This window comes from Coenobita brevimanus, chromosome 47 (genome assembly GCF_032717465.1).
Source record: "Coenobita brevimanus isolate Jiangsu-jjx chromosome 47, ASM3271746v2, whole genome shotgun sequence".
NCBI lineage: Eukaryota > Metazoa > Arthropoda > Malacostraca > Decapoda > Coenobitidae > Coenobita > Coenobita brevimanus.
The window spans coordinates 3,090,344-3,103,750 of NC_137000.1; the positions used below are offsets into that span (position 1 = coordinate 3,090,344).

The 13,407-nt window shown below is 40.3% G+C and overlaps 1 protein-coding gene across 1 annotated transcript in view; it reads left to right on the plus strand.

Annotated features, from left to right (window-relative positions):
- The window catches only part of LOC145398974 (alkaline phosphatase-like), a 303,273-nt gene that overhangs the window by 198,670 nt on the left and 91,196 nt on the right, over window positions 1-13,407 (plus strand). The window lies entirely within an intron of this gene.

Here is a 13,407-nt window from a genome sequence, read left to right on the forward strand (position 1 = left end):
GAAATAGTCTTACCTGCAATCAACAATTCAACCATTTCCGCGCTGCCACCAAAACTGCCAACACCAATAATCACTGACACAACAGAAGCATCCCAAAATAATCCATACCTTTTTATCCATTAGTTTCGGATGGGTTCGCAGCGTGCTGGTTAGGACGTGAGGGTCACAACTGGAAGAACTCGAGTTGATTTTTATGCCGGTCCGACTGGTGGACTCGGTTTGTTTCCCCTTTTTTCCTTGTTCATCCAGTAGAAACATTTGGAACTTAGATATGATACTGTCTAATATGGATGGTATTGTAGGGAAGATTGAGAGTCGAGAAAGTTAGAGATAGAAAGGCAGGTAGTGAAATATAACCTCCTTCTTTTTTCTGCTTCTACCGTTTTGAGGTGTCTGACGAGAGAGAGAGAGAGAGATTTTTTAATGAAACTATTTTTTGTTAAACTGCCCAACGGTTTAAAATGTAGTTGATTGTTTGATATACTAACAGGAATTAAAAACAATGAACGTGAAAGCTGCTGCTAATTGGCCATTACAAGTCCATAACAGGATCTGTGTAAACAATTTTAAAGCAATTAAAATTATATTAGTGTAGAGAGGAGCAATCAATACATATGAATTCCACCGAAAATATATATATATTTTTTTTTGCTCAAACTTCAGCCACATGTCCTTGGAGTTTAGTGTAGGGTACGTGGTGGTCAGTTGGGTAGAGAAGCGGCCTGCTGTGTAAAAGGACCTAGTTCGATCCCAAGTGGGGGAAGTATCAGTTTGATTAATTGAAATTCGCTTTAAAATAAACAGACTTTTGATCTTCCACAAGAGCCACCGACCGGTTATACAAATACCTTCATTAATATCATCACACCAATCGTGAACGAAATAGGCCAAACATACACTCAGTTTAGACAGTGAATATTAGCGCCGAAGTGGTGACATGTCAAGGAGTGTGGTACGCAGAACTTCTAAGCCTCAGGGAACGGACCATCATGCTTATGCTCAGAGTTAGACACATGGAAAATAAACAGTACATGTGTTAATACAGATTTATTTGAGCAAATACCTGCAATTATGGTAACATATAAACAAGTTCACAGTATCTATCTACAGTATATATATTTTCATTGTCTACCTGTCTATCCATATCCATCTATAGATAGATAGATAGATGGGTAGTTAAACAGATAGACTGATAGATATACCACTGAACATTTTTTCCTTTATTTCTACCACATACACTTATTTTTACAGCCTTATTCTTGAATTGCGGGAAGGGAGGACAGTCTCCAGATTGGACGGTCATTTTTTATGCTTGTGATTATTAAATTTAATTAGTTTGCATTCCGCATGACAGAATGCAGTCATGTAAAATATAAAGAAACTAGGCACTTTTTTTCAGATGTTTCATAGATGTAAAAGAAGAAAAAAAATAAAAAGACGGTCTACCTTTCTTCGACAACTCCTTCACTTCGATTTTTTGTTTTTTTTACATTTATCCTCTCTCCAGAAAATTTTATTCAGCTTAGGAGGGATGTCAAGATGGAGGGCTTACTCGCGGCCTGCATTAAGAGCCTTGACTAAGTTGAATTTTTGGAAGTGAAATTTAATTAGCTGGTGATACAGAGCGATAAAATACGAAATAAGCCGTCATTTTGAAAGGGTTAAATTTTATAATGTCCATCGGAGCATAATGAGACCATGCTGGTATACGTATGCATGTACGGTATGAATGTATGACTCTAAATGTATGATTATGTAGAGCTGAACAGACGGGTGGCAACACAAAGAAGAACAACGATGTGTATGTGTAATTATGTATAATATTACCTCGTGTGTGTATGTGTGTTTGTGTGTGTGTGTGTGTAAAATTATGTTTATAGTTATGTATAAGTGTAAATGTATGTATAAGTGAACGAATGTAAATGTATGAGTAAGCAGAGCTGGGCAAACAGGTGAGCCCACAAGAGACGAACATTGACGTGTATGTTTAACAGTGTATATGATATTACATTCAATGTGTGTACTGTATATGTAAAAATATGTTTATGTTTATGTGCATATGGAAATGCATGAATTAATGTATGTGTAAATGTATGAATATGTAGAGCTTGTCAAACGGCCGAAGACACAAATGCGAACAAGGTCGTGTGTGAATATGACTGTGTATACTATTACCTCATGTATGTGTGAAAGCATGTGTAAGTTTATGTGCGAGTGTAAATGTATGTGTGCGTAAATGTATGAATATGCAAAGCTTGGTCAACAGGCGTCCACACGAGAGCGAACAAGGACGTGTGTATGTAATTGTGTGTATAATATTACCTCGTGCGTCTCGTCGACAACATTTAGCTCAAATTGGACCACAATATGCTATGCAAATGCAGCCATTGAACGGCACTTGGCGAGGACACGACACCCGTCCACTCCCACCCTGCACGCTATATTGTGAGCCGCCGTCACCACACAGTCGCACTAACTCACGCACGAACGCACTGTAACACTCATTCACGCACTGTCTCACACACGCACTGTATCTCAGTCACTCATTTTAAAACAAACTCATGCATTCTGACCTACTTACTACCACGCTATCCCACACACGCACTCTACCTCCCACTCACTCACTCTAACTCTTCCGTACGCACTTCTAGTCTGTCAGTACACATTCTTACTCTGTCACACTCACTCTACCTCTCACCCACGCACTCTGACTGATTTTTACTCTTTTTTTGTTTGACTTAGTTTTAAAAAAGAAGAATTTTTGCTTTGCTATCATCCTTCGGTCCTCTCCCCTCTCCGCCTAAAAAAGACAATATCCTGGTAGTGTAAAGCCTATCTAGCTCAGGGAACGCGGCTGTGGCTACCCCATGACCTCCACTGATAATACAATCTTGGTCCACGAGATTGGTTAAGGAAGCTGATACTGTGGGTTTCCCCCCCCCCTTTTTTTTCTGGCGCTGTGCCTGTACCGTTATGAAAAAAGTAGTAGAATGTGTGTGTGTGTGTGTGTGTGTGTGTGTGTGTGTGTGTGTGTGTTTTACATATGCCTCAGCGGGTATTAGATGGCTGGTGGGGCGAACATTTTTTTTTTTTCTGGGGTTATGTTTGTACTGTTTGTAAAGGTGGTGAGACAGATTTTTTCCCCTTTGCAAATTTCTGAGTGGCTAGGAAAAAACTGGTGGCATATGGACTGTAGTTTGTAAGGTCAGCTGTTCAGAAAGATAAATCAAACACCTCGAGGAAAAATTAGACTTCAAATGGACTAAGAAAAACACAGATCTCTCTACCTCTCTATAGCTAGACGCCTTAATCCCAGAAGGAGTGAACACAAAAGAATCGAGTTCATATTACCCTCTCCTCTACCATCAGGCTGCCCTCTCTCAAACTCACACAACCCTTTCTCCCCTCTCCACCCCATCCTTCCTCTCATCGTCATAATTCAATTAAATATCACCATCTAAGTATTTTAACCCAAAACACCTTGTCTTGATTTTGTTTTTCTAAGCTAGGAACACTTTCAGTATTCTATGGCTGCCCTCAAATGAAAGTAGTTAGTCATCAAACGTTAAAAAACACTCAAGACTTTTCCAGACGAGACAGCCAGAATGACTATCCCGGGTACATTGGTTCTGGGACACATTTGGGCCGGCCGTAGTGCTAGGAATCTGGCTGGCCTAAGGGATGTGAGTTCACTTGCAAAATGAAGTGCGTAGAGAACTTACTGCCGGTTTATTTTGGTCCTCATGTATTTTATTTTAGTTGTATACCTGTCAGTATGCCTTAGCTTAGTCTCATCATCATCATCATCATCATCATCATCATCATGGGCACGTTTAATCAGAGTGAGAGATAACTTTTACTAGTGACCAAGCAGACTTATTCCTTCTTATGAACCAAAGCTTATAAAATTTCATGCAACGAAGACTTAGTGTTCCAGTTGTGGGAATGTACCAGTTTCTTTTAAGTGAAAACAAACCAACTACAGTAACCAAGGAGACTAATATCTACCTTATAACTAAGGCTCATCATATTCCACGCAGCCACAACTTAGTATAGAAGGTTTGATAGTGACCCAGTTCTGTCAAGTGAAAATATGAGGCTCTTGAAGGCTAATTACACCTCACCTTCTGTACCTGACTCCCTCCCACGTATACAGAAGACATTCATCCACCTACACAAAAGGCTTGTACTCTCTCGACTATCATCACCGCAGCTCATCCAACGCAGTGCCTCTCACGCCTTAATATTTCCTAACTACTGTTAGTTATGGTGTCTTTCATCATCATCATCGTCATCAGTGTCATTGTTGTCGTCAGATCTTCATCGTCATTGTCATCATCATCTCAACCTTAACTCCCAACCGTAAATATAAAGCCCGGTACTAACAAACGTAATCAAATACAGCTCCATGTGTAATGTAACCCTTTGCAGCTAATATCATCATCATCATCATCATCATCATCATTATCATTATCCCAGATGCTGTTTCCAGCTTAAAAAAAAAAAAAAAGTAAAATAATGATGTGAGGTGCAACATCAGTGTAATCATAATTTATAAGGCTTCAGGTGTGTTGCAACTACCTGAGGCTAATTACACATAACTCACCAGGTGTATACCTGACTCCAGCCCCCAGCATCCCTCCCGCCCACACTACCTCACACACACACACACACACACACACACACACACACACACACACATAATCTCTCTCTCAACCTACACACAACCACTCCTCGATAACTCCTTTCCAAGGTTATTTTTAGTTTCCTTGCGTCACTGCTTAGCCATTTCAGCACTTCTCCCTCCTCGCTAAAGTTATATATGAAAGGATATCTCTTGTAGTGGGAAGATTTGACCTTGTCTCTAGTGACCTCTTTTTTTTTTTACTATCTTCAGACGATTTTACTCAATTCCGAAAAACCGTTGGCAATACTGAGATTATATATAGCATTCGTTAACCCATTTATTGCACCCAAGGATTTCATAAGTTAAATATAATGGTGTCACATTTACAGGAATGGATTTCTGTAAACTGAATGATGGGCTGCATTAAGAAAACTAACGGCCGGTCACATTTTACTATTTTTGAGTTTGAGGAACAGTGCACCCCCTGCCCCCTCCAAATAAAATCTATAAGTGACAGTTCCATGGGAAAAAAAAAATAATCGTGAATGCTTCCTACACTTACCATTCTGAAACGTGGACGAAGCTCTGTGATATATGGGCCACCTTGTGATGTAAGGCCAGATATTACCCTTGATATTTTTCGGTGCTCGATATTACATAAGAGAGTTACAATAAAGGAAGTAATATAGATGGACCTTTACCACACACTTCCCTACCAACTCTCCTCTCCTCTCTGACAAGCGCTTCTTTCACCACTCTCTCTATTCCCTTGCCATCTCTTAACACTTTTTATTTCTCCTTCCCTTCCCCTTTCACTCTCTACCATACATTTCTGCCAACTCGCTCTGTATTCTGACAACCCTGCCTTTCACCACCCACCCTTTCCATTCCCTACCACCCACTAGCACTTTTTATTCCTCCTCCCCTTCCCCTTTTTCCTCTCATCCAGCCTATGCATTCCCTTACGGCACTCTCTGCCAACTCGGTCTACTTTCAGACAACCCCATTTTCCCACTTTTTCTCCACCCACTCTCTCCACTTCCCCTCTGCTCCCTAGAGAGAGAGAGAGAGAGAGAGAGAGAGAGAGAGAAGGGTGGGGAAGGCAGGACAGACACTAGGCACAGAAGGTCTAACGTAATATAGTGTTAGTGGACAGTGGTTTTGTATGGGTTTGTGACTACACTGTGGACTAATCTAAGAGGTGTCTTTTGATGTCCTCGATACCTTCTTCTATCTTCCTGAATGAACATTACCTACAACTAATGATACATACTTTTTACGGATTCCAAAAGTTAATAGAATATATATATATATATATATATATATATATATATATATATATATATATATATATATATATATATATATGTGTGTGTGTGTGTGTGTGTGTGTGTGTGTGTTAATCTCTACGTTTCATAAACTTCTGTTGTGGAACAGGGCTGTGGAGTAATGAAGTGCTTATTTTTCACTCAAATCTTTCATCCCTCTCCTATGTATATCCCTATTTTTTTTCTCTTTTCCTCCTCCCTATCGCGCTCCCCTCCCCATCTGACCCCTCCACACTTCCACAAAGGGCTCAGTCAGTAGTGGTATTAAGATCTGCCCACATTAGCTCCGAACCTTCCACTCTCTCACACAATCTCCCCATCTCCTCACCCAGTCTCTCCACCTCTCACCCCTCCTTAACACCTCTCACACAATCTCCGCACCTCCTCTCCCAGCATATCATCCTCTACACTCTGCCTTGTAAGGTCCTTTCACCCCTTCCTAATACCCTCATACCTGATCTTAAAGCCCTCTTACAAACTGTCTGCCCTCTCACCTCACCTTAACACAATATCACAGACTCCATAGCATCTTCGCACAAACTCTTTACCCTCTCACCCCACCTTAAACACCGTCTCACAAACTCTCTCCTCTCACCTCCTCTTAACGCCATCCAACAAACGCTCTTTCCTCACCCATTCACAAACTTTTTACCCTCACCTTCTCACAAACGCTCTACCTCCCACAAACTCTACTCTCTCATCCTCACACTCTTTCACAACCTTCTTAACACCTTCTCAAACTTACTGCCCTCTCTCAGAACCTCTCACCAACCCCTTATCAACACTCCAATTCCTCTTTTCAACCTGTCCTTCCTATCCTTCTTCCAACACCCCCTCTCACCGCTGCCTCCTCCGTGGCCCTCCTCTTACCCCTCTCACCCCATACCTCCTCTCTCCTCTTCCTCTTACCCCCCTCCCAATACCTTTTTCATCCCTCTCCTCCACCCTTTCCCTCCTCTCACCCTTCTCACTTTAACCTCCACCCTGCCCATCCTCTCACTTCCTCTCAGCACCTTATCACTCCTGCTCCCTCCCCGTCCTCCCGGACCTTCACAGCCCCCTCGGGAGGACAAGGCGCCTGGGACGCACTGGAATCTGCCCCAGCGCCAAATTGCTCTCCAGGAATTTTGTACCCTCCCTGGACGAAGCGGTGGCCGTCCCCTTCCTAGCTTCCCACACCCCACCTTCCCATCCTTTTCACCTCTTTCTCTCTGCTTTCCTTCTTTTTTTAACCTCCTTTTTCATAAACTTCCTTCCTTCCTTCACCTCTTTTCATCTTCCTTCCCCTTCCCCTCCTCCCTTCTTACCTCCCTTCCCCTCCCCTTTCACTCCTTCTACCTCCCTTCTTGCTTTCTTCTCTTCTCATTTCCCTTATCCCTGGTTTCCTCTCCCACCCTTCATATAGCCTACTTCGCCTTTCCTTATCTCCTTTCCTTTTCTTTCTCTTTGACCTCCCTTCCCATATCCTTCTCTTTCCTGCCCTTCCATTTCCTTGCCTTCCTCTATCCTTCCTTTTCACTGCTTTCTTCTGTACTTTTTTCCCATTTCCTGCCATTCCCTGTTCCTTAACTTCTATTTTTTTCTGTCTTCCTTTTTTTCCTTCTGTCGCTCCTCTCCCCTTTCTTCCCTACCCTATCCGTTGCTCCCCATCCCATCCCATCCCTCCTCCCCTTCCCCCTTTCCTTCCCTCTTTTTCTCTACCCTTCCCTCTCCCTACCATTCTCCCTTCTGCTGCTACTTCGTCGGTAAGTGACCTGCTTATTTTTTAGGCAGCTCCTTCCCCAGCCATCTTCCCCTAAGAGCTCATCTGTTACCTGATTATTACCTGTTTATTATACTTTCCATAATTATGATAGAATTTATGTTGTCAAATTGGGCCTGGATTCACCTGAAACTGACGATCAATTCTGTGTCGTAACTGTAATTTTGTTCGCTGGAAGGTCAAGTTCAGTGCAGAATCTTTCAGTGTCTCTTGCTCTTTAGGAAGCTTCCTTATTCGACGAGAATACGGGCCTATGACTAACTCTCAGCTGAATGAAATCATCGGTCGTTGACTGGAACAGAGTATTAGATTCATTTTTCTTTTTAACTGAAGGTGGTTCAATAGGTTACTTTAGTTGTTGCCACTTTGAGAAGATTAATGGTGATATTATTGACACTGAGCTTCCATGGCCACTCTCAGATGAATAAAATCGTCTAGAGAATGCTGGAATAGAGCACTAGAAAACAATCAACCACAGACTCTTAGAACGAAGCAGGCAGTATGAGATTTCACTGACTGTTGTGTGGGCATGTGATCAAAAAGCCTTGACCACTTTGTTCTTACTCTGTGGTCGATAATCTAGACAAAGAACGTGAATCATTGGCTTTTATATCCTGGTTTCCATTGTGGCTATTGGATAGGTTCAGGATCAAACAGTTTTATATATATTACCCTTTCTGGTCCAATAATCACGAAAAAAAAAAATGAGCCATTACTTTTGATAAGCTTTCTTTCTGAACTCCATAAAAGTCATCACTAAAGTATTTTCTTAAAGGTACTCTGTGTGTTTGTGTTGCTGTACTCCTTTTATCACTCTAAACACATTTTTTTTTTTCACGCTATAGCTCTTTTACCTTAACTTGGCCCAGAATTTCGTCCAAAGTTTTGCAGGTTATTTCACGTACCTCTGTGGCAGAAAAAGATCCGGCTATGGCTCTACATCCTTTTCGTAACACTTTTCGTGGCCAGCATCATATTCCGGTCATAATCTTATGTTAAAGCTCGGCAATCAAGACCGAGTGATGGCAATTAGGCCATTTACTATGCTGGGTGGTAACCATATAACCAAATTTTGGCGCCTGGTGGTTTAGTGAGTACTGTAATTATGGCGCTCCAATCGGATTGAGCCGGTGAAGGTTTATATCCAAGGGATGGTTGGGGTTTATTGCTCACATAATGCCACTCAGGGATGAGTGAGGCAGGTCACTCTCATCTTAAATGTCAAGACCAACTTGCCTAGCCCAGGGCTCCTACGTTCCTCGTGGGGCAACGTAGGATTTGATAATGAATAAATGAATGAATTATTATTATTATTATTATTACTCTTATTATTATTTTAGTAAAAATCATTATAAAGCCAATCCTCCCATCTCTAAACAACTCATCATTAGCCGTCTAAAATTGCAAAATATTGTGTTGAAAGGGATAATAGCTTTCTGTTCAAAAAATCTGTTCATGCATCAATCATTTGATAACAGTCATTATAAAGAGAATAATCCCTCTTTTGTGCAGCTTTCCAATACAGAAAGAGAGAGGAGGGGGGGGGGGAGAGGGCAGAAAAAGAGAACGAGGAAGGGAGGAGAGGGGAGTGGAGTGAAGCTATCGCATCCCAAATCCACCTCCTTTTCACGGCCGACCGAACTGACCTCACAAAGACTGCTGCCACTGAGTTCTTTCTACAGTCACTGGTTCCTGAGATTTCTTCCTACAGTCACTGGTATTTGAGATTTCTTTCTACAGTTACTGGTGTGGGAGCTTAAAAAAAAAAAAAGATAAAAACAGCCCCCAGTATGAATTCACTCTCTATCATCTAATATGAGAAAAATGAGTACATTATCAGTGACGATATTCTGGCTAAGTTTGAAAGATTGAGGAGAAAAAAGTTTGATATCAAGATTGCCTTCTATTTCACTTCGTCTAACTCTTCCTTCTCGTAAGTCCTCGATTCTTCCACTCCTGTTACACCTCGTCAGCATCAGATCACCGATAGTCAATGCCCTTTTGCTGACTGTTCAGGTGGAAGAGTCAGCGGTGAGATCTTGGACGAATTTTCTTAAGACTCAGCCTTTCTTAACGTTAATTTTCGATCGTTCCTTGTAACCATAGAATATGCTACACTACCACACATAACAGAGAAATACTGCACACACACACACACACACACACACACACACACACACACACACACACACACACACACACACACACACACACACACACACACACACACACACACACACACACACAAGGAAGGTACTCTCCATCATACAAAATACCATGAAAATAATTATCCACTCTCCACCATTCACCGTAAACCAAACATACAGCATGAAAAAGGGTAATAAAAGACCACCACGTTCAAAACCTACCGCGAACACGATCCTTCACGAACCCTCTCAAGAAACACACTCATCATCATCATCATCATCATTCATTCATTCATTCATCAGCATCATCTTATCTCTCTCATCGAAGGGTGAGGTGAGGTACGGTCCATAAACATGGAAGGAGAATGTGCAGAAGTAGGATAAATATACCTTACAAGAGAGAGAGAGAGAGAAAGAGAGAGAGAATACTTAACCCGGCCACAAAGCACTATGCTCATCACTCTTCTCCCTCTCAGTACAAACACAAAATATTTTACGCATATATTACGCGCAAACAACCCCGGGAAAACAAAACATAAATTTGCCGGTCGCCAATCAGTCAGTCGTAAGAGAGTGATGGTGTTTTCATGTCGATCCTTTTGAATGCTTAATGTAGTCTCCATTATCAAAAAAACACTGAACTCTTGCGGGGTATAGAAGAACTGACTTTAATCTTTTTGTTTGTTTGTGTGTGTGTGTGTGTGTGTGTGTGTGTGTGTGTGTGGGTGTGGGTGTGTGTGTGGGTGTGTGTGTGAGTGTGTGGGTGTTCTTTTGTGTTCTTGTTCTCGTCGACCCAGGACCCTCCCAAGCACTTCATCTCTTGCGATTTATTTTGCGTACCGTCAATAATATAATATCAATCTTCCACTCTTATTACCCATCAGGAGTGTAGGGGGCCGAGGCTAGGCTGCGTAATTCAGACTTATAACGCGAGATGACTAATTGCTGGACTAAGAAGCTTTATGTGAGCATTGAAACCCAGTCACCCTTTAGATTCAAGGCCATATGAGCCACATCCACTTGGACTGCCTTGACCCACTAACCCACCAAACGTCCATTTGGTGTTATGGTTGCCACCCAGCGTAGTAAAGGGTTTCCTGGGTTACAGAAATCTATTTGGTTACATATTAATATTCTCCTGTATGCAGTGTACAGGAGGCTATGTCTTTTTATTATTGGCATGATTTGGAGCATGACCTGGATTATGAAATTCACTTAATGACGATAAAAGTCTTTAACCCTTCGACACGAATAAAACTTTTTTTTTTTTTATCTGTCAGTTACCAGACGATTTTAATTAGTTCTGAGAAACAACCAGGTAGCGACGCGGTTAGTGAAGGTCGCGTCTATATCTTCAACTCGAAAAGCCTTGCCTGAGCTGAATAAAATCGTCTGGTGTTATCAAGAAAAAATTATAAAAGAAGCCACCCTTGTGGACAGGCTAAATATTGCTTAGTTTTAGATTTATTCTCACCCAGGCATACCAAGTTTTATGATGTACTTTGACCTTACGAATCAAAAAGAAATCCTTGCTACCTGGAAAAATTGCGCTGGATAAGAGTGTGGATGAACTGAGTCAGCAACATACTGTAACTTTTGAAATCTCCACCAACAAAATTTCACAACATTGTTATGAAATCTGGCACGACGTTTGTTTCCAGTACAGTATTACTATGATGATGACGATGATGATGATTGTTATTATTATTATTATTATTATTATAATTATTGTTGTTGTTGTTGTTGTTGTTATTGTTATTATTATTATTATTATTATTATCATTATTATTATTATTATTATTATTATTATTATTATTATTATTATTACTATTTCGATAACAGTCAATCGGAATGGAGTTAAGTATCACTGTTTCCTTAAGCCCTTCGGTATGGGAAACCCTCACTAAGCCAAATAAAATACTATAATTATCCAAAGTGAGAAAATGAAACTACCTCACTACACCTGAATGGGACAATACTTCAAACCCTCTCACTACGAAACGTCTCCCCTCAGCTGAATAAAACCGTGATCGGCAAAAAAATAAATAAATAAATAAATTAATTAATTAATTAATTAAAGACCTAATCTTACAAAAAAGTTAATGTCTCCAGATTATCAAAAGTGCAGGGGGAGTGCCCTTGTCCTTTTATGTTATGGAGAGTGTTTCAAATAACTTTGAGGAGGTCGCAACTCCCCTTTCTCTGCAGTTTATTTTGCGTACGGTACGTCAGCATCCTCTTGTACGTTACTGGTGCAAACTTTATTGAATTCAGAGCGATAACTTAGACAATGCTAAGGGATACTTTTAAAAATCTGAGAAAGAACAGTAACAAGTCCCCCAAAGCCACTTGCAATAACCTAGTGTCATCTAATTTACTGAAGCTAAATTCTCCCTACTTTTACTATTTGCTCTTATCCATGAAAAATTAAATAAATAAATAAATAAGCTCGTTTATATATGTTGCTTGTTTGTTTTCCTTTATTAATATATTTTACTTTTATGTTTATATGTTTACTTTCGTTGGCTGTCAATGGGCAATCACATATTTTCACCCCCAAACTCTCTAACGTAAAATCTGATGGAAAGGTATAAGGCCTTGACAGCATATTTCAGGCTCCACGTGTTGTAACTTTACTAAACAATTTTGTATTCCGCCATCGTCTTCAACGGGATATGATGTATATTTAGGCTGTTATTTTTATGTGCTTATTTGTCCATTACATATGTTTTGTTTATTCTTTTATTGTGTGTTTAAAGCTAATTTGTCCATGCATTTTACTTCTTTCTTTCTTTCTTTTTTATTTCTTTCTCTCTTTATCTTAATTACCTACTTAGGTTCTGATCCGGCAGTCATGTATATATTCTCTCACTCATCAAATTTCGAAAAATACTGAGGGGTTGAACTTGACAGCATCCTTCTGGCTACGCCTGTTTGAACTAAACTCACTTTTTATATGTACCTTCCAGCACTCACATAAACATACTATCTCTCTCTCTCTCTCTCTCTCTCTCTCATAGTAAATGGATAGATAGATATAGATGGAGATTGCTTTTCAGACTTCCCTTTTTTCCCACATATTCGATACGGTTCATTCCTCACCTGTGGTGATCGCTTTCATGCTTTCATCGCGTTGCATTTTTGTTCAGCCATCTTAAAAGTAGAATATTTGCGTCTGCATGTGTGCGTGTGTGTGTGTGTGTGTGTGTGTGTGTGTGTGTGTGTGTGTGTGTGTGTGTGTGTGTGCAGTGGAAGTCATACAGCTGTAAATCCTTTGCAACGTTGGTTTCTGCACCTCATTCTGTTCCTCGTTATCCCCTTGAATACACTAACATCTTAATTTTATTCATATTATTTCTCCGGATGCTAAACAATATACTATGTATATGTATACCGGTATAAATATACAGTATATATATATATATATATATATATATATATATATATATATATATATTATATTCTGATAATAGCAAGAATATACAAAAATTGGGAAGGGATATGTCAACAGGGAGAAAAGATTTGCCTCTTTTATGCGATGAC